The sequence below is a fragment of the Pleurodeles waltl genome, unplaced genomic scaffold (assembly GCF_031143425.1).
Source record: "Pleurodeles waltl isolate 20211129_DDA unplaced genomic scaffold, aPleWal1.hap1.20221129 scaffold_86, whole genome shotgun sequence".
Lineage (NCBI taxonomy): Eukaryota > Metazoa > Chordata > Amphibia > Caudata > Salamandridae > Pleurodeles > Pleurodeles waltl.
In genome coordinates, this window is record NW_027150400.1 from 1895746 (window position 1) to 1915878 (window position 20133).

Here is a 20133-nt window from a genome sequence, read left to right on the forward strand (position 1 = left end):
GCTCTGCACTGCTATATGCTATTGCACTCTACATCACTATGCTCCACTCTGCAACAATCTACTCTACACCACTATACTGTACTCTGCAGCAATCTACTCTATGCCACGGCACTCTATGCAACTCTATTCTACTCTGCACCACTGTACTCTACGCCACTCCTCTACTCTGCATCACTCTACATCACTGCACTCTATGCCAATGAATTCTATGCCACTCTGCTCTACACCACTGCCCTTTACGACACTCTGCTCTGCAACACTGCACTCTGCCACTGAACTATACTCCTCTCTACTCTGCACCGCTCAACTATATGCCACTCTACTGCACTCTACACCAATGTACTATATGCCACTACACTCTATGCCACTCTACTCTGCATCACTGCACTCCACCACTCCACTCTACACCAGTCTACTCTACCTTGTACCACTCCACTCTACGATGCACTGCATCACTCTATGACACAGCACTCTGAACCACTGCAATCTATGATGCGCTACTCCACTCTGCTCCCCTCTACTCTTCACCACTCTATGCTACTGCACTGTACGCTAAACCAGTGCAGTCTTCACCAATGCACTCTATACCACTTTACTCAAAACCAATGCACTCTATATCACTACACTCTACACCAATCTACTTTGCACCACTGTACTTTATGCCACTTCACTCTAGACCACCCAACTCCACTCTGACACTTCACTCTGACTTTACACTCCATGATACTAGACGCTGAAACTCTATTCCATTAAATTCTAACACTTTCTCCACTCTGTAACTCCCTACACAACTCCCTATAGGCCACTTCATTCCACTTTACTCCACTCCACGCCACTCTATGCCACTTCAATCTATGATACTCTACGCCACTGCACAACCTTGTACTATGCTCAACAACACTCTACCCAACTTTCTCTATGCCACTTCACGTTACTTTACTTCACTCTATGCCATTTCACTCTTCTTTATGCCTTTCCACTCTATGACACTCTGCCACTCCACTCTATGACACTCTATTACACTGTGACACTACTCCACTCTACTACTACTTTATGGCATTGGTGCTTGATTAGAGATTCAGATCTCCATTGATTGCCTTCTCACTCATATGAGACGTGAGTCAGATTTATCTTGGCCGTTTTAGTTACAAGCACTCTGTAACCCTTTTAACTCAAGCTTAAGGAAGGCTTAGGATGATCCTGATACTTGTCTAGGGGATCGAAATATAATCGGCCAAAGTACCTTGACTTGAATTTGTGATATTGTACTTAAGTTGGCATAAGCATAGGTACTAGACCTAATGACTTCTAGATTCACTATTTGAGTCATTCATGTAAAAGTCGGGGTATAAAAGCTTGTAAATCATTATTGTGGATGCTAACCTTGTAGGAAAGTAGCCTCTTCCTAGCTTGGTTACCCACACTTTTGGCCTGTTTGCCAGTGTCTTTGAGTGTGTCTACTGGGATCCTGCTAATCAAGACCCCAGTAGTTATGCTCTCTCTCTTAAATTATGGTTGGTGCAGACTGGTAACCCAGTATTTCACCCCCAATTGGCATACTGGTGCCCCCTTATAAGTCCCTAGTATATGGTACTTAGGTACCCAGGGCATTGGGGTTCCAGGGGATCCCTATGGGCTGCAGCATTTCTTTTGCCACCCATAGGGAGCCCATGCAAAAGGCTTCTGCAGGACTGAAATTGCAGCCTGGGTGAAAAGGTGCATGCACCCTTTCGCTGCCATTTACACTGCACCGGGTCACTAATAATTCACCCCTATAGCAGGCCCTCCAGCCCTGAGGGCAGGGTGCAGAGTACCTGTGTGTGAGGGCTAGCAGAGGTGCCCCCACGACCTCCAGGACCATTTTCCCAGACTTCGTGAGTGCGGGGATGCCATTTTACACATGTACTGGAAATAGGTCACTACCTATGTCCAACTACATAATGGTAACTCCGAACATAGGTATGTTTGGTATCAAACATGTTGGAATCATACCCCAACTCTTTTGCAAGCATTGGTTGTATGATTTCATGCACTCTGGGGGCTCCTTAGAGGACCCCCAGTATTGCCATTCCAGCCTTCTGAGTTTTTCCAGGTAGCCCCAGCTGCTGCCACCTCTCAGACAGGTTTCTGCCCTCAAGCCCAGGAAGGCAGAACAAAGGATTTCCTTTGGGAGAGAAATGTTACACCTTCTTCCTTTGCAAATTGGTGTTACAGGCTTGGGCGAGGTAGCTTCCTTCCCCAGGCCACTGGAAATGCTTTGAATGGCACATTTGGTGCCCTCCTTGCATAATCCAGTCTACACTGGTTCAGGTACCCTCAGTCCCTGTTCTGGCACGAAATTGGACAAAGGAAAGGGGATTGACCACTCCCCTGTTTATCACCACCCCAGGTGTGGTGCTCAGAGCTCCTCCAGAGGGTCCCTGGGTTTTGCCATCTTGGATTACAAGTTGGCAGCGAACTCTGGAAGCATCTGAGTGGCCAGTGCCAGCGGTGGCGTCAGAGCCGTCCCCTGATAGGTTACCTGTTTAGCTGATCAATCCCCCTTTCAGGGCTATTTAGGCTCTCTCCTTTGGGAGGTTCTTCAGATTCAGATTGCAAGACTCCAGCAGGAATCCTCTGCATCCTTTACTTCACCTTCTCACTGAAGAAATGCACCTGGACCCTCCAGGAACTCCACAAACTGCAACAAAGAAGCAAAGACGACTTCTGCAACATTGTATCTTCAGCTCTGGCCTGCAAATGCAGCTGTTTCCCGGTCGTGCATCCTCAGAGGACAGACGGTCTTCATCCTGCACTAAAAGAATGAAGGAATCTCCCTTGGAGTGAAGGAGTCACTCCCCTGCTTCAGCAGGCACCTCTCTGCAACGACAACCATCTGCGTGGGTCCCCTTTCCTGATGAGTTGCATGGATTCTGCATCACAGGTGGTGGACTGAAGTGGTCCCGATGGTCCTGACGTCCTACTGTCCAACTTTGGTGGAGGTAAGAGCTTGCCTTTCCACGCAAGACTGTACCCCTGTGCACCATATGTTTTTCAGTTGCCAAGGCTTGTTGGCATCTTTCTATGAAATTCTTTGTGCACAATGTAGCTCCGGCCCCCAGCACTCCTTCCTGCGATGCAAAGCTTCCTGAGTGGTTCTCTGGCGGCGTGGGATCCTTTGATTTTGCGCTGCGTGGGCCTCCTTTTGCAACTCCTTTGTCCCCATGCTGGGGGACTCCTGTGTGCACTGCCTGGTCTTCTGTGGGCTCTCTGAGTTGCTGAGGGCCCCCTCTGACTCCCCCTCCTGGGTAGGGTCCACCAGGTCCCTCCTGGTCCTGGGCAGTGCCATTTTCCGCTAACCATGAGCTTTGCGTGCGCCAAGGCTTGTTGGCGGAATCCAGCGAGGCAAACCAGACTGCAGTCATCCATCCTGTGTGGGATATCATCTGAACCAACCAGGAACCCGCATCCATCTTCTTGGGTGCAGTACTGACTGTTGTCCTTCACCAGTGGTTCTTCTTTTGCACCTTGATTCGGGTTAGCGGGGTCTCCTGTCCTCCCTGGACTCTTCTGTGCTTCTTAGACCTAGTCCCATTCTTACACAGGTCTTTAGGTCCAGGAATCTACCCTTTGTGTCTTGAAGTCTCTTCTGGTTCTTGCATTATCTTCTTTCTCGTGTTCTTGTGTGATATAGGAAAGTTACTGTGATTTACTCCTGCTTTCTTGGGCTCTGAGGTAGGTTCTATTACTTACCTTTGGTGTTTTCTAATACTCCTAGCACCCCTCTACACACCACCCTTGCCTAGGTGGGAAACCGACATTAACATTCCACGGTGTTAGTATATCGTTTGTGTTTCCCCTTGGCCCATTTCTAACCATTGTGATTTTCACTAATTGCACTGTTTTCTAACTGTTTTTATTGCTATTGCTGCATACTAGTGTATATAATTGGTGTATTACTTATCTCCCAAGGGAGTATAGTCTCTATGGTATTTTTGACATTTGTGTCACTAAAATAAAGTACCTTTATTTTTGTAACACTTAGGGGGTCATTCCTACATTGGCGGGTGCCGCCCGCCAAGCGGGAACCGCCACTTGGCCGCTCCTCGGTCAAAAGACTGCGGAGGCCATACTGACTTTCCCGCTGGGCCGGCGGGTGCCCGCTGGCCCAGCGGGAAAGGCCCTGCAACCCAGAAGCCGGCTCCGAATGGAGCCGGTGGTGTTGCAGGGGTGCGACGGGTGCAGTTGCACCCGTCGCGATTTTCACTGTCTGCTAAGCAGACAGTGAAAATCATGCTGGGGCCCTGTTAGGGGGCCCCACGACACCCGTTCCCGCCATCCTGTTCCTGGCGGTAAAAACCGCCAGGAACAGGATGGCGGGAAGGGGGTCGGAATCTCCATGGCGGCGCTTCTTGCAGCGCCACCATGGAGATTCAGCCCAGCCAGGGGAAATCCGGCGGGAAACCGCCGGATCCCCTTTTCTGACAGCGGCTTTACCGCCGCGGTCAGAATGGGCAGGAAAGCACCACCAGCCTGTTGCCGGTGCTTTCTGTCGGTCACGGCCCTGGCGGTTTTTACCGCCAGGGTCGGAATGACCCCCTAAGTATTTTCTTTCATGTGTGTGAGTAATGTGTGACTACAGTGGTATTGCATGAGCTTTGCATGTCTCCTAGATAGCCTTGGTTGCTCAGCTACAGCTACCCCTAGAGAGCCTGGCTTCTAGACACTGCCTGCATTTTACTAATAAGGGATAACTGGACCTGGTATAAGGTGTAAGTACCATTGTTACTCACTACAAACCAGGCCAGCCTCCTCCAAACCACTGTACTATATAGGTTACTTTTTACATTTTTCTTGTGATTGGTGACATTTACAGATAACTTGTGTAATGCGGGAGTACCAGTCTTTCTCGATTTCCTCTGTTGATGTTGAATAAATGCATGACACATTCCATTTCCATACTACTTTAATATCATTTTTTTATGGTAGTGGTGTTGCATTTTATTCAAGGGACCCCTGTTCCTTTAAAGTTAGTTTACTGCTCCATTCTAGGACACTCTACTTACTCCATGACACTACGCCACACCAGTTGATGACACATCATTCTCCTTTATGCCATTAACTTTGGGCCAGGCTGAATAGTAGTCGTACTAGTGTACAGAATGGCAAAAACACATTGGCAAAGGCAATAGAACTTGCATAGGTGAGACCTATTGGCTTTGCCAATGCTTGTTTATAAGGTATGAACTTCAAGGTGACTTGCAATATCCTTATGTACGCAGGGGGTATTTTACCCCATATAATACATGGTCACACCACCAACTTTCCCACAAACCACTTAAAACCTTTGTGCATAGCTTCTGTCATTCCAAGCTGTTAAAGTAGAGCAGAAGAAAGAAAAGCAACATTCCATTTTTTTGCTTTCAACAGCTGCATTAATTATGCTCTGTGACCTGATCTGCCTTTCACCTTGGCTGCTAGCTCTGGCAGAAGGCATTGTAATGTCAGAACTCGACTGTAATAACACTATCATAGTCATTTTCTGATGTCTTTTCTTTTTAATCAGTGACTTGGTGCATCACAAACAGCTGATTCTAAAGAAATTAGCGACTGCAGTTTATACAGAGTTTAAAGAATCCATCATTATATAGCCTGTAACTCCAAGAGCGTCTTCAGTTGAAATGCTTCTAGTTATGACTGATGTGGAGCTGAGCTTCCCAAGATCACACACAGGAGTAGAAGTGTTATTAGAACTATGGTTTCCGAGCAAAGTTTACAGCTGTTGTACCTAATCGCTTTTGATATCTCCAGTGCGGTTCCAATTGGCATGAGGCGAAGGGCATGATGGGTGTGGGGCACAAAGGGTATGTTCTTCCTTTTTACCCTCCTACCTTTATTTTCTTGGTGCATGAAGATGCGAGGTTAATCACGTTATTTTCACATTTGAGCTAATTACTTTGTGAATGTAAATAACAATAAAAGATACTTTCAGACTGTGAAAACATGCCTTCCTTTCTCCCTATTTCACTTCTAATATATATGATTGTGTATATTTATCGGAGCCTGCAGTTCGCAAACAACAAGCGATTTGTATAGGGTTGATTGAAAGTCCCCAAGACTGTCTGTGTCCCCCCCAGAAATGTATTGTCTCCTACACCCCTGGGTATGGTGATAGCTCGGATCTCCAGAGACAGCCACAGAGGGAACAGCACACATTGCAGATCAGTCACCATGTGGACTCTTAGACGCAGCACTGTCACTTGATGCAAGGGAGGACGTCATTATTCATGAAGCCCGGATAGCTCAGTCGGTAGAGCATCAGACTTTTAATCTGAGGGTCTAGGGTTCAAGTCCCTATTCGGGCGGATCTATTTTCTTTAATGTATTTTTTTTTTTTAATTGTCTACAACAATTTTAAGAGGACAGCTTTGAGCACCGGCACGTTTTTATTTACAAATTAAGCACTGTCCTGGTGTAAAGTATGTCTAGCAGGTATATTTCTAAGAGTAAAGAATGCATGAATGCCTTACTTAACAGCGTCTCTCTTGGTATAAAAAGGTATTGATGCCTTGTCTAACAAGAGTATCTGTTGATGTAAAGAATGTATCAATGCCTCGTCCAGCAGGTGTAAGATTGTATCCATGTCTTCTCTATCAGATATCTCTGGGTGTAAAGAATGCGTTGATGCCTCTTCCAGAAGGTGTATCTTTGAATGTGAAGAATGGATCGATGCCTTGTCTATCAGGTGTATGTTGGGGTGTAAATAAACAACTGATGCCTTGTCTAACAGGTGCATGTTTAGGTGTAAATAAACAACTGATGCCTTGTCTATCAGGTGCATGTTTGGGTGTAAATAAACAACTGATGCCTTGTCTATCGGGTGTATCTTTGGATAAAATAATCCCTTGATGCCTTGTGTGCCCCTTGCTCCTCTAGATGTGAATAATGTACTTCAACAGCTGCTGCACTTCAGGGTTGAACCGTGGAGTGGCGCCCTGTCCACCCTTGTAAGTAATGTATTGATGCCCTGAATAGACTAAATGATGTGTTGATACCTGGTCAATCGAATCAAATAGTTGTTGCAACAAAATCAATACTGTCGAATACCTTTTATTTCTCGCTAAATCTACTCCTAACATGTGAAAAAACATGTCTGTCGTGGGTGACAGATCGACAACGAGATATACTTATAAAGTCACTAAAACTTTAAAAACGGAAGATAATCTCTGGCGCTCCCATCCCCGTAGCGCCTCCTCGGTTTGCAAGTGACAACAAAGCACAGCATGATCTATAGATGTGAATGACCTTATTTCTGTCGCCAGATAATTTTGGATCATCTTCTGAGAAAAATAAAACAGACATGCATTTAAAAAAAAAAAAAAAAACAGTAGACGTGAGAAGAAAATCAGAAAAACAGTCTCTGTGTTACTAAAAAAAATATACTGGAGATGCCGGGGATTGAACCCGGGGCCTCATACATGCGAAGCATGCGCTCTACCACTGAGCTACATCCCCAGATGAGAATTAATTGCTCCATAATTCATAGAATATGACACGACTGAGCAGCCTGGTACAGCCCCGGCTGTATTCTGTACGAGGAGTGTTCTGCAGTGACACAAATGGACTTGTGGAAGGCTCTGAAATGTGGACAGGACGTTTGGTGCGAGGCAGCCGGAAAATCAGCCCTTTTCACACAGGTAGGCACGATCTGTTTGCTCTTTTCCCTTTCCTTTTTTTCAAGAGGGAGTGTTCCCAATCTAACGCAAGTAAATCCTGTGAATTGAATGTAATGTTTAATATTTTCCTGTTTCATTTGTGATCGTGTGCCAAGCTTAACTTTCCCACGTTATCCAACATCATGTCCTCGCAGCTTGAATGAAACTGTGTATTTGTGCCGTCGGTTCTATGCGTAGTCCTATTTTGTTCATTTTTTTAAATTGTTTCCTAACTTTTCTTGATTTGTAATAACAGTAGAAACAACATTACTATGCATGTGGTATTGACGATATTGTGATCAAACAAGGCAGTGACTACCTGTGGCCGGCGATCTTCAGTTCTACTCCTTCTCTATATATCAACCAGCCTCAGGGAACCTCTGTAGTATCAGTTAAGTTCTATAAAAAGTATTAATTATAATACGCATCTATCATACTTTATTTCAAGTAAAAAAAATAAAAAAAATATGAGTGGAGATGTAAAAAGTATTAATGATAATACGCATCTATCATACTATATATATTTCAAGTAAAAAAAATAAAAAAGTTCTGAGTGGAGATGCCGGGGATCGAACCCGGGGCCTCATACATGCAAAGCATGCGCTCTACCACTGAGCTACATCCCCTTCTTACACACGCTGCTGCGCCGGAAGAGGATAACCCGACCCGCCCACAGCTTCCGCTCACAGTACATTGTGAGTATTGTAACTAAGCATTGGCTCTCGCAGGAGGCCCTCACATTTCTACCTCACATTAACCCCTTTTCACTGAGCCACGAGAGCACATGGTATAACGCATTGGAAGGCGCCTAGAAGACATGCAGCTCCCACACTCTCCTCCACTGGCAGCGCAGATGGGCAGTGGTAGGAAAGAGAGGACGTAGGCACCGGGTTTGGGGCGACTGTGAGACGGGCTTTCAGAGAAGCCATGGTTCGTGGGTGTCCCTGATGAAGGGGTTTGGGGATAGCTCGGGTCTCCAGAGAGAACAGCGCACCCTGCAGATCAGTCCCCCGTGTGGACTCTTACACGCAGCACTTTCACTTAGTACAAGGGAGGACGTCGTTACTCATGAAGCCCGGATAGCTCAGTCGGTAGAGCATCAGACTTTTAATCTGAGGGTCTAGGGTTCAAGTCCCTATTCGGGCGGATCTATTTTCTTTAATTGTAAATTTTTTTATTTTATTGTCTACAACAATACACATTTAGCACTATTTACACAGGTCGGCGCAGCTCGAGGCTGCCTAAACAGGAATGGTTCGACCACTAGCCCGCACGTAGGAGAAGAGGGCGGGGAGAGAAGCTGCAACATTGTGACTGACAGTAATTATTACCCCTGAACTCTTGGGAGTGTCTCCCAGCACACCACCATGCACCTACGGAAAACATAACTCTAAAACATGCTAGGCTTATGTGCAGATGTATTCCTTTTTGTGTTAGAAAATATAAATACGAGAAGTAAGCTCAACACGCTCAGAGAAGACGAGAGGAAAAAAAAGCATGTCCATTTAGTTATCTGGTAAAATAGGATCTCGTGTTAAAGAGATGTCCTTTGGGACCAGAGGCTGACAGGAGCCTTCCATCTTTTTGGCAGTTTTATGTAATACGTACTTGGCCCAAATCCTTTAGAGGACTTCCCAAGACTGCAATAATCACTTAAAGGCGAGCAAACAACATACAACAGCAGCAAGGAAACAGATGCAACTAAAAGCTCTTCTCTGAATACACGGCCCTCAAAAAAGCTTACAACCAACCAATCAAAAAGCAAGCTTCACAACAACACCCAGAAGAAAGAGTTGGTACCAGAATAGATAGTTCAGGTCAACATATTCGATTCAAATCCTCTCTTTATCCAAAGTGTCTCTGTAATACGAGGATTTATTGAATTCCATTGTCAGCATGGTCACCTTGGGGGTTGCGTTAAGAGCTGGTGGGAGAGGGTTCCAGATCCTTGCTGCAGTGCCTGAGAACCCCTGTTCTATGTAGTATTCTCTCCTGAAAGGCACATCTCTGTATGTCTTGTTGTTTAGAGCAGTGGTTCCCAGCCTTTTGACTTCTGTGGACCCCCACTTTATCATACTGGAACCCGGGGCACCCCACTGAATCATTATTGGAAACTGGGGACCCCCCAATGAGTCATTACTGAAAGCTGTGGAACTTATACATTAATATTATTAATTTTTTTAAGCAGTCACGGACCCCCTGAGGAGGCTTTGCGGACCCCAGGGGTCCCCGGACCATAGGTTGGGAACCACTGGTTTACAGCATTTCATTTGAACTGCAGTCTCCGTATTCCACATATGTTTCAGGCCGCCACTGCTCAAAGCCTCCTGGGCCTTCAGCATTAGCCATAAGGAAACTTCAGCTTCAACCTGACTGACATTCGCAAAATGTGCAGCGTATGCCAAGGCATATCACACATCTCACAGTTTGCTTTACTGGGTGGGAGAAGGATTTGCCTTGTTCTCCTTCGGGAGTTTTGGGTGGTTGGTGTGGGTCAGCAGGGACAAGAAGAAGCAGATTGGCTGAGTGGGTTGGAAGTGTTGGGTTGTGGGGAGTCTTGAGTGAGTGTGGAGGGGAGGGCTTCTGCTTTCTTGACTTTACCTGTGCACCCTGTGGGTCTTGATGCGTCTTGTGACATTCAGGTGTTCTAAGAGCAGTGGCTTGGTGCATTGGTGTAACAAAATCCCCTGCAGCCCCTGCTTTGCGGTGGGGTCCTGAGCTCCAGGGGTCCCTCTCAGCAGCATGCAGTCACACACCGCGCTCTGGCCGGCACTGTTTATGGGCTACGGGGTCCCTAGCCTAAGAGCTCCTGACTGCGTCTGGGGGTCGAGAGTATAATCAGCCACCCGGCCCCCCCCTTCTATAAACCTTTCCTCCCAGATGCAGAACCTTTACATACCTGGCCAGGTGTGCCAGAGGCTATATAATAAACAGGGGTAGACCCAAGGGGTCTTCCCCCCAGAATATGATGCCAAGGGCATCCATGCCAAAGGCACAAAGAGGGTGTAGCGACCCTCCAGGACAGTAGCCATTGGCTACTGCCCTCCCAGACCTAAACACCCCCCTAAATTTAGTATTTAGGGTCACCCCAGAACCTAGGAAACTAGATTCCTGCAACCTGAAGAAACAAGACGGACTGCTGACCTACAAGCGTGCAGAGAAGACGGATGACGACAACTGCTTTGGCCCCAGCCCTACCAGCCTGTCTCCAACTTCAAAAACCTGCTCCAGCGACGCATCTGACAGGGACCAGCAACCTCTGAAGCCTCAGAGGACTGCCCTGGACTAAAGGACCAAGAAACTCCCGTGAGCAACGGCCCTGCTCAAAACCAGCTACTTCTTTGCAACAAAGAAGCAACTTTCCAAGACTGCACGTTTCCCGCCGGAAGCGTGAGACTCTACACTCTGCACCCGACGCCCCGGCTCGAGATCCAGAGAACCAACACCACGGCGAGGACTCCCCGGTGACTGCGAGCCCGTGAGTAACCAGCGATGACCCCCTGAGCCCCCACAGCGACGCCTGCAGAGAGAATCCAGAGGCTCTCCCTGACCACGACTGCCTGTAACAAGAGACACGATGCCTGGAACCAACACTGCACCCGCAGCCCCCAGGACCTCAAGGAACTGAACCTCAGTGCAAGAGCGACCCCCAGGCGACCCTCTGCCTAGCCCAGGTGGTGGCTGTCCCCTGCCTGCAATGCTAGAGTGACCCCTGGGTCCCACCATTGTTTTCTACCTAAGACCCGGCCGCCCCTGTGCCGCTGAGGGTGATCTTTGTATGCCTACTTGTGTCCCCTCCAGTGCTCTATAAAACCCCCCTGGTCTGCCCACCGAGGACACGGGTACTTACTGGAACCGGAGCACCCCTGTTCCCCATAGGCGCCTATGTGTTTTGGGCGCCTCTTTGACCTCTGCACCTGACCGGCCCTGAGCTACTGGTGTGGTAGCTTTGGGGTTGCCTTGAACCCCCAATGGTGGGCTGCCGATGCCCAAAACTTGAGACTTGTAAGTGTTTTACTGACCTCCAAAACGAACCTTTACTTACCTCCCCCAGGAACTGTTGATTTTTGCACTGTCTACTTTTAAAATAGCTTATTGCCATTTTTACAAAGACTGTATATGATATTGCTTTTAGTCAAAGTTCCTAAAGTATCTAAGTGAAGTACCTTGCATTTAAAGTATTTACTGTAAATCTTGAACTTGTGGTTCATAAAATAAACTAAGAAAATATATATTTCAATATAAAAACCTATTGGCCTGGAGTAAGTCTTTGAGTGTGTTCCTCATTTATTGCCTGTGTGTGTACAACAAGTGCTTAACACTACCCTCTGATAAGCCTACTGCTCGACCACACTACCACAAATAGAGCATTAGAATTATCTACTTTTGCCACTATTTTACCTCTAAGGGGAACCCTTGGACTCTGTGCACACTATTTCTTACTTTGAAATAGTACATACAGAGCCAACTTCCTACAGAGTTATTATGACCATGTACTAGTACGGATTTCATGAGAACTTCTTCAGTGTTTGGAGTGTTATTTGTGACCCACAGCCTCTAGACCAGAGCTTCTGGCAGAAGTCTCTGAGTCGGCATTGGCTCAGGCAACTGGCACACACCCTCTTCCAATGCCTCTTGGATTTCATCAAGGCTAATAGCAGTTGGCTCACTTGGCCACGAAACAGCCATGCTGTTCTGCAACACTGGTGTGTTGCTATTCAGCCTCTACGAGGGGCCTCGGGTGCCTGGAAAACATTCTTCAAGGTTGTTGGCTTCTAGCCACTACTGTACCTTGCACTGGTATCATTGGAATGTAGGGTCCATTTATCTTTTGCTAGGATGTGGGACCCTAAAGAGGGGATTAAGCGAATTGCAGTCTGGGATAACGCTGAATATATGAAAGCACCGGCACCCCACTTATTTGCTGCAACCCCGCACAGTGTATGTTGCAGCTCAGCTGGTTAAAGCATTCATACCCGCGCATTAGTAGATTGTTCATTTAGCGGCCAGGGACCCATGCAGCAAAGCCTAGTATTGGCTCTTAGCCCAGTGTTTTGGTAGGGTTGAAGCATATCATTACTGCCTCTTATTTTATGGCCTGCCTGGTGCCCATTACGGCTTGTCTTTGCCTGAAGTCTACATCCAAATGCTTCACTTTGGATTACATTGGGCAGTGGTTCCATGATTCATGCAAGATTGTGAATGAACTTCCACATACCTAGGAATTCTCCAGAGATTCTTGATGTCTCTTGTCTTCAGGAGGTCTGCGATTACCCTTTTGTTCATAAATTCATAGCCAGCGAATGGTAGACAGTCCTTCGCAAATTCTCACTTCTTTCATGTAGATGAGGATACAGGTGAATATTCTCAGGATTGTTGCACTAAGTCATTTGAGGTGTTCTTGTATATTGGATTCATCCAGCATCAATTTGTAGCATCTTGTGTTACTCTGTAAAAAGTCAGCCATGATAACATCGATGGTGGCTGAAACTTTGGCCCTCATTTACATGGGCATTGAGCCACCAGAACATCACTTTTACCAACTTTCTAGTGGCGCAATGCCCTGCCCGATATTTACAAAGCGGTGTTAAGCCACTTTTTGTGGATTAACGCCGCTTTGTAAATATGGCCTCTTCACATGCATCATTTTGCATGAAAGGGGTGTGCAAAGTTGAGTGCGATGGGTGTTGCTGTGTGCATTCCACTGCAACACCCATCTCATTTTGACGCTGCCCCAGATTTACGAGGATTCGTAAACCTGAGGTAGCGCCAAAAACTAACGCCATCCCAGGGGTGGCGTTAGCACAGCGCAACGAGGAGAAATACTTTTATTTCTCCTCGTTTGTGCTTTTTCTATGTGTGATGTATTCTGCAACACACATAGGAACAGCAAAACACCATTAATGCTTGTTTATGTGCAGGAAGGCATATGATTAATTTCCTGGCCACCATTGCAGTATAAGGAAGCAACTAACACCTTGCTAAGGGGCTTCTTTTATGAATTATTATTGGCTTGTGCAAGGTTTGGTTGGCTCTTTTATATTTGCCTTCTGAGGATGAGCTGACAGGGACATGGGCCCTTTAAATGCTGTTTTCTGAATGAGTAGTGATTGGTGCCAGACTGAGTGGAACATATGGTGCTTCCTTTTCAAACATTTTGTCATGATGCTGACCCATCTATGATTAATATAGTCTTTTGAGTCAAAACGTTGACATGCTTTAATGTGGACTGTTGATCATTGTGTTGTCTCTTCCAACATTGTCATTATGGGTGTTATCTAAGACCATGAGATCGGGTTCAGCCACATTTGTATTTAAATGTATATATAACACTGGGGCACTTTAAATTCACCCTACCCACCTTCACTGTACAGGAGCACCTATGTACAAGCAACATTTTTTTCCTAAAGAAGTTTTCTCTTGAAAAAGATTTTTCTTAGAAAGATCTATTTATGAATTAATAGAAATAGTGATTTTGTTTAAGTTTTAATAAAGGTTATGAATGACTGAACAAAAACATATATCATATGAGTGTTTCTACTTCATTACTTGCAGTGGAAGTTAAGGGCCACACTTCCCCTGCAAGAACCCCTTGTTTTATGGTAATTCTCCTTAACCAGGTCCACGGGTTACAGGGTTGCCCTTTTTTTGGGTTTAGATGAACTTTCTAAAAGTGGCATCTTCATAATTGTGAATTAAAATTAAATCTTACCATTAAAGAAAATGATAAATTACAATTCTTTAGAGACCAAACATGACATTTCTACTTATTCCAAGCAAATGTTATCACTTGTCAAAGGTAAAAAATAAGTTAACCTAATGTTATCCTATGGAAGAGATTGGTTTTGTTGTAGTGAAAAACGATTGTAAGAGTTTTTCACTACCAGGACACGTAAAACTTAAAAGTACTTGTCCAACTTTTTAAATACACTGCGCCCTGCCCTATGAGCTGTTTAGGGCATAAACTAGGGGTGACTTATTTGTATTAAAAAGGAATGTTTAGGTCTGACAATAGGTATATTTTGCCAGGTTGAAATGGCAGTTTAAACTGCACACAGGCTGCAAACTGGCAGACCCGAGGCACATTTGAAAGGGCTCCTGAAGTGGGTGGCACAATGCGTGCTGCAGGCCCACTTGTATCATTTAATATACATGCCCTGGGCACATGCAGTACCTCTTTACCAGAGACATACATGTATAATAAATTTAACAATTAGGTGTAGGGCAATTTTACCATGTCTAGTGGAGCGATCACAAGCATTTTAACACTGGTTAGCAGGTGGTAAGGTGCACAGCATCCCTGGGGCAACAAAAACAAATTCAGCTAAGTAGAAGGAGTGAAAGCAAAAAGGTTTGGGTATAAACCACGCTAAGGATGGGTAGGTCTAGCACCTCCCCAGTGCAGTGTAAGAGGTGGAACCTCTTCACATACATGTCAGATTTTCTCGTTCATCTGAAGTAATTTTTAGACAACCAATACATTTTTTCCATGGCAGGCAGAAATGGAAAAAGCAGGCAAGTTGAAGGCATGTAAAGGTGGAAGCTGGTGACCTGAGGAGAGAAGCTGCAGTGGAACAGTCACCTATCATGTAGACTGTATATTCTAGAGAAGGAAGGACCAGGCTGCACTCTGGCTGGCAGAGGCGAGAGAATAGCTCCTCCGCAGACAGCTTGAGCAGAGGGATGAAGGACTGGTGATACAGTATAGATTTCCACCTGTAGGGTAATGACCAAAGCACTGCAGGCTCAACCCATTGTGCACGGTGCACCAATGTGAACATAATCACATACATCCAGATCATAATCTGAAGAAGTAGAAAATTCTTGAAGTGGGATGCAGGTATGAGAAATAGTCAAAAGCTCCACAGGCAAAGCAGAAAAAGAGCAAAGAGTCCTCCATGGCACCACATGTACGCCTTGAGGCCTGTGAGATCTGGCGATCCACAGAAAACAGTGTGTCGATTAGCAGGGTGGCAACCCATCTATGGAGGCTGACCGCCAGAGCGGGAGATGAAATCGGTAGCGTAGACCCAATCTCCTTGTTATCTGTGCAGAAAGATACTCAGGATACTGTTGACTAGGCTTGTGAGAGTGAAAGGCACCTGCTTTGTTCATCTCTGGCTATCAGGTTCGACAGTCACAAAAAGATGTGCATATGTCGAGGTATTGGATAAATTGAAGAGGAGCCATCTAGCTATGAGGAAGTAGGTGACTAAATAGAGGGAAAATCATCCTCTCCTCCAGGGCACCAGGCCTGGTTCAGTCTCTCTAAAGAAGGATTTCAGCAGCAGGCTGGGACTTGTTTGTTTTGTCCGCTCCCTGTGTAGTAGGCCAGACCCCAGGGACAGCAGGTAGGGTCGGCACCTTTCCAAAAGAAACATATTGGCCTATTATTTTTGTTTTAAGAGTCTGATGCTAAATAGAAGCATAAGCAAGTTCTATTTATTAATTTGGAACATGACTTTTCTGTCTGTGTTTACTTCTCTCATTACTCATGGATCACTAGCACAGCTCTAGAACACACTTAAAAGTGATTTCTATTTATATTTTCTAATTGAAGTAATTACAGATAGAGGCAAAAAATACAGTGTTTTAGATTATTTTTCGTATTTTTGTACCTGACACAGCATCAAAATACCAGTGGTGTGGATAGAAAACCGATCAGGTGGCAACCCTACCAGCAGATGGGGACGCAGGTGCGGCCTGGTCACCATGACAGGTTTGAAGACTATGCCAGCACAACAAGGTGGACGTCTCTTATTCAGGAAAGGGGCGACTCACAGTAGAGGGTGTGGTGATTTATGTGGCTGAGGACAGCTAGCAGGAAGTCGAAACTAGTGATTTTCCCTGCTCCTGTGATTTTTAACTCATTTCCTTGCAATATTTAAAATGAGGTTCTCTCTCTCTCTTGGTAGAGCCACATGCTTCTCTTGGATTCCTGAGAGTGCACCAATTTCTTCCAATGAGAGTAGTCAGCTATGGAGTGAAAACTGATGCAGTATAATGCTGGTTACCTTTTAGTTAATATAGAATTGAGATGCATTAAACCTTGAAGAATAACTTTGAGTAAAAAGCATAAACTATTATTTTTATAGGTGATATATATATTTATTGAAAAATACCCACCAATACCAGACCTCTGGTAGCTGCTTCATGGAATAACAGACTTAATGTGAAGATCCACAATATGGAGGTTCCATGGTGTAATGGTTAGCACTCTGGACTCTGAATCCAGCGATCCGAGTTCAAATCTCGGTGGGACCTGTTCTTTTAATGTCTCAATTCAAAGATTAAATATAACTACAATTATTTGTTGGGGTTAGTCATTTGATACCGAGTTTTTGTTCTCTTTATAATCCTTAGTTTTGGGTAAAAGTGGGTAAAGCGCTTTGTTAGTGGTGCCAGGCCGGACACAAGGGTGGGGATCTGGGTCTCGCGCTTCCGATTGGCCCGTTCCTTGCTGACTCCTCCACAGTGACGTGCCGCGTGACGTGACTTCCGGTCCTCTGCCGCGCGCCTGATCTGTGAGGAGCTGTGTGCTGGGCAGGGTGGCTGCGGGGCAGTGGTGAGCCGCTGCTGGGCAGGGTGGCTGCGGGGCAGTGGTGATCCGCTGCGGGGCAGGGTGGCTGCGGGGCAGTGGTGATCCGCTGCGGGGCAGGGTGGCTGCGGGGCAGTGGTGAGCCGCTGCGGGGCAGGGTGGCTGCTGGGCAGTGGTGATCCGCTGCGGGGCAGGGTGGCTGCTGGGCAGGGTGGCTGCGGGGCAGTGGTGAGCCGCTGCGGGGCAGGGTGGCTGCGGGGCAGTAGTGATCCGCTGCGGGGCAGGGTGGCTGCGGGGCAGTGGTGAGCCGCTGCGGGGCAGGGTGGCTGCGGGGCAGTGGTGAGCCGCTGCTGGGCAGGGTGGCTGCGGGGCAGTGGTGAGCCGCTGCGGGGCAGGGTGGCTGCGGGGCAGTGGGGCAGTGGTGAGCCGCTGCGGGGCAGGGTGGCTGCGGGGCAGTGGTGAGCCGCTGCGGGGCAGGGTGGCTGCGGGGCAGTGGTGATCCGCTGCGGGGCAGGGTGGCTGCGGGGCAGTGGTGAGCCGCTGCTGGGCAGGGTGGCTGCGGGGCAGTGGTGAGCCGCTGCTGGGCAGGGTGGCTGCGGGGCAGTGGTGATCCGCTGCGGGGCAGGGTGGCTGCGGGGCAGTGGTGAGCCGCCGGGCTGAGGGCCGCTCCGCGCAGGGGCCACAGCGAGCATGTCCCTGGTGCCCCGAGTGGTGCTCGCTCTGCGGGGAGCCGCAGGGAGGGCTTCTCTCTGCAGTCTTGCACTGACATGGTACTGCTGAGGGCAACGGTTTACTAAGAGTGAGCGGGTCCATGCAGAGCTGCAGGAGGAGGGGGTTCTGAGCTGTAGGTGCAGAGTGACCCCGGTTATTTTTGATTGCATTTTCTATATGTGTCTCTATAAACACCTTTACATCTCTGTGTGCCGTGAGAGAAACGGTGCAGCACAGCCTGAGGTATTTCTTATTCGAGGTTCATCTTATGTTTGTGGAGTTACACTGCCTTTTCACCTGAGAGGTGCATCACAATGGTACCTTGCTGTATAGTTCCAGGTCAGGGGTTGGGTGTAGATTCCCATATGGTCTAGCGGTTAGGATTCCTGGTTTTCACCCAGGCGGCCCGGGTTCGACTCCCGGTATGGGAAGAAGATACTTTTTTTTTTGTACATTTTTGCGTTTGCTACAAAAAGTTCTTAACATCTCGTGTGACTGAGACGTGGCTTTCTCTTACTCTCAGTGGTTTCAATACGATTCTTACCGCACTCAGCAGCATTATCTCCCGCCGCTCGGCCTTAAAAAAGAAGAATATGTTATTACTTTGAATTTATATTAAAAGAGCTTTGTTGTTGTTTATTTCTAACTGTCTAAAAATGTACAAAACGTGTGTGACTACGGATGTGTCTGTCATTGTCGGAGCCAGTGCGTCATGGGCCCTAGTAAGGACATGACCCACCCGCCCCCCAGGTGAACTGTGAAATGCAGTAATAATCAGGGTTCAGTGGGCTCTCAGACCTCTATGCTCCGGTGCCACTGCCCCTGCTGCACCAATGAAAGCTACGCCCCTGATAGCCCTTTCAGCACAACAAAGAGAACGTGGCATTTGTTCGTGAACAAAAAAAGACCCCCATTTCATATCCTGCATCTCGAACACTATTTACTGTATAAATGCATCGTGTAGTATCGACGCACCGAGTTTGGTGTGCATTTCTTGTCATTAGTCCCATGCTTTGTAGGTGTGTAGGAGGGGTTTGCTATCCCTGATCTGGTTAAGGTAAATAAAAGTTTATCTTTTCCATTCTACAGTGACTGTGTTTTACCCGTGATCTAGCTGTTCATTCACCAGGGTGCATTCTGGATATTTCAAAAGGCTTTTGGAAAATATTCGCAGAATGTCCCTTTAACAGGCCAACATTTATGTGCTATCTAATCAGACGAACGGTGTCCGGTGTCACTTATGTCGCTACTAATATTGTAGACAAATGTAGTCACTGGTGAAATACGCGAGCAGCACTGAAGACCTCCACGCGCTGAGTATGATGAGGCATTTTATAGCATAAAAGAAGTAGGAAAAAATAAGTTGATGATGCAGCGAGGTGCAATTACATCTGCGATGTGAGTTGTACAGTGAACACAGTAGGGTCCCTATGACATGGCTATTCGAGCAGTAGCAACCCCCTCCCATGCCCTCCCCCTAGCGCCTTGAGACCCTATCGGGTGAGTAGCCCGCTTAACAAGTGATTGATTGATTGATTGATTGATGATTGCCTGTGAAATAGAGTAGGATGGAGCAAACCTAGTGACATATCAAATGACCCCTATATCAGAAATGATAATGCTGGTTGTGTTAATATTCTGCCACTTTGCCAGGTGTGTCAAAGAAGCTGCTGTAAAATGTTCTTTTGTAGAAAGAACTCTGCTCGTTATGGCGCAGGGCACCCCAGGGGAGAGTAGTGGACAATCGAATCTTCAAAAGATGAAGGCTAGATGTATGTCCTGTAATTCAAAACCATTGGAGGTGCATTAGAAGGGAGTTGCCTTGTCCTGGTGGGAGACCCCATTACAATTCGCTGGCACCTGTCAAGAGTGTTGATCTGAAGCTATTGGAGGACCTTCAGAGTGGGGGTGAGGCGGAGAGGCCACTGGCTGGCCACCTGTCTGTTGGCACTGCATAGATATAGAACGGGGGACCTCAGAACAAGAAAAGTAGCATGGGACAATGGGTTGGGGAGTCTGGAGAAATATGCTTATGTTGCAACCTTCGCTCTTTAGGTGGACCATCATAAAAGAGGTATAAACATCTAAAGAGAAAATGCATATTATATATTGGGGGTGGAGTTGTTAAGTGTATGCATGTGTGTTATTTATGTGTGGCACTAAATTTGCCTTGGTGCTCTCGAGCTACAT

The 20133-nt window shown here is 46.7% G+C and overlaps 1 long non-coding RNA gene and 6 other non-coding genes across 8 annotated transcripts in view; 5 read left to right on the plus strand and 2 right to left on the minus strand.

The window, feature by feature from the left end:
* The window catches only part of LOC138281262 (uncharacterized), a 196621-nt gene that overhangs the window by 11244 nt on the left and 165244 nt on the right, over positions 1 to 20133 (plus strand). The window lies entirely within an intron of this gene.
* Positions 6272 to 6344, plus strand: TRNAK-UUU (transfer RNA lysine (anticodon UUU)). Its single transcript has one exon. It is a non-coding gene; the product is annotated as a tRNA-Lys (tRNA).
* TRNAA-CGC (transfer RNA alanine (anticodon CGC)) lies at positions 7423 to 7494 on the minus strand. Its single transcript has one exon. It is a non-coding gene; the product is annotated as a tRNA-Ala (tRNA).
* Positions 8249 to 8320, minus strand: TRNAA-UGC (transfer RNA alanine (anticodon UGC)). Its single transcript has one exon. It is a non-coding gene; the product is annotated as a tRNA-Ala (tRNA).
* On the plus strand, positions 8768 to 8840 carry TRNAK-UUU (transfer RNA lysine (anticodon UUU)). Its single transcript has one exon. It is a non-coding gene; the product is annotated as a tRNA-Lys (tRNA).
* On the plus strand, positions 16887 to 16958 carry TRNAQ-CUG (transfer RNA glutamine (anticodon CUG)). The gene has a single exon. It is a non-coding gene; the product is annotated as a tRNA-Gln (tRNA).
* On the plus strand, positions 18303 to 18374 carry TRNAE-UUC (transfer RNA glutamic acid (anticodon UUC)). Its single transcript has one exon. It is a non-coding gene; the product is annotated as a tRNA-Glu (tRNA).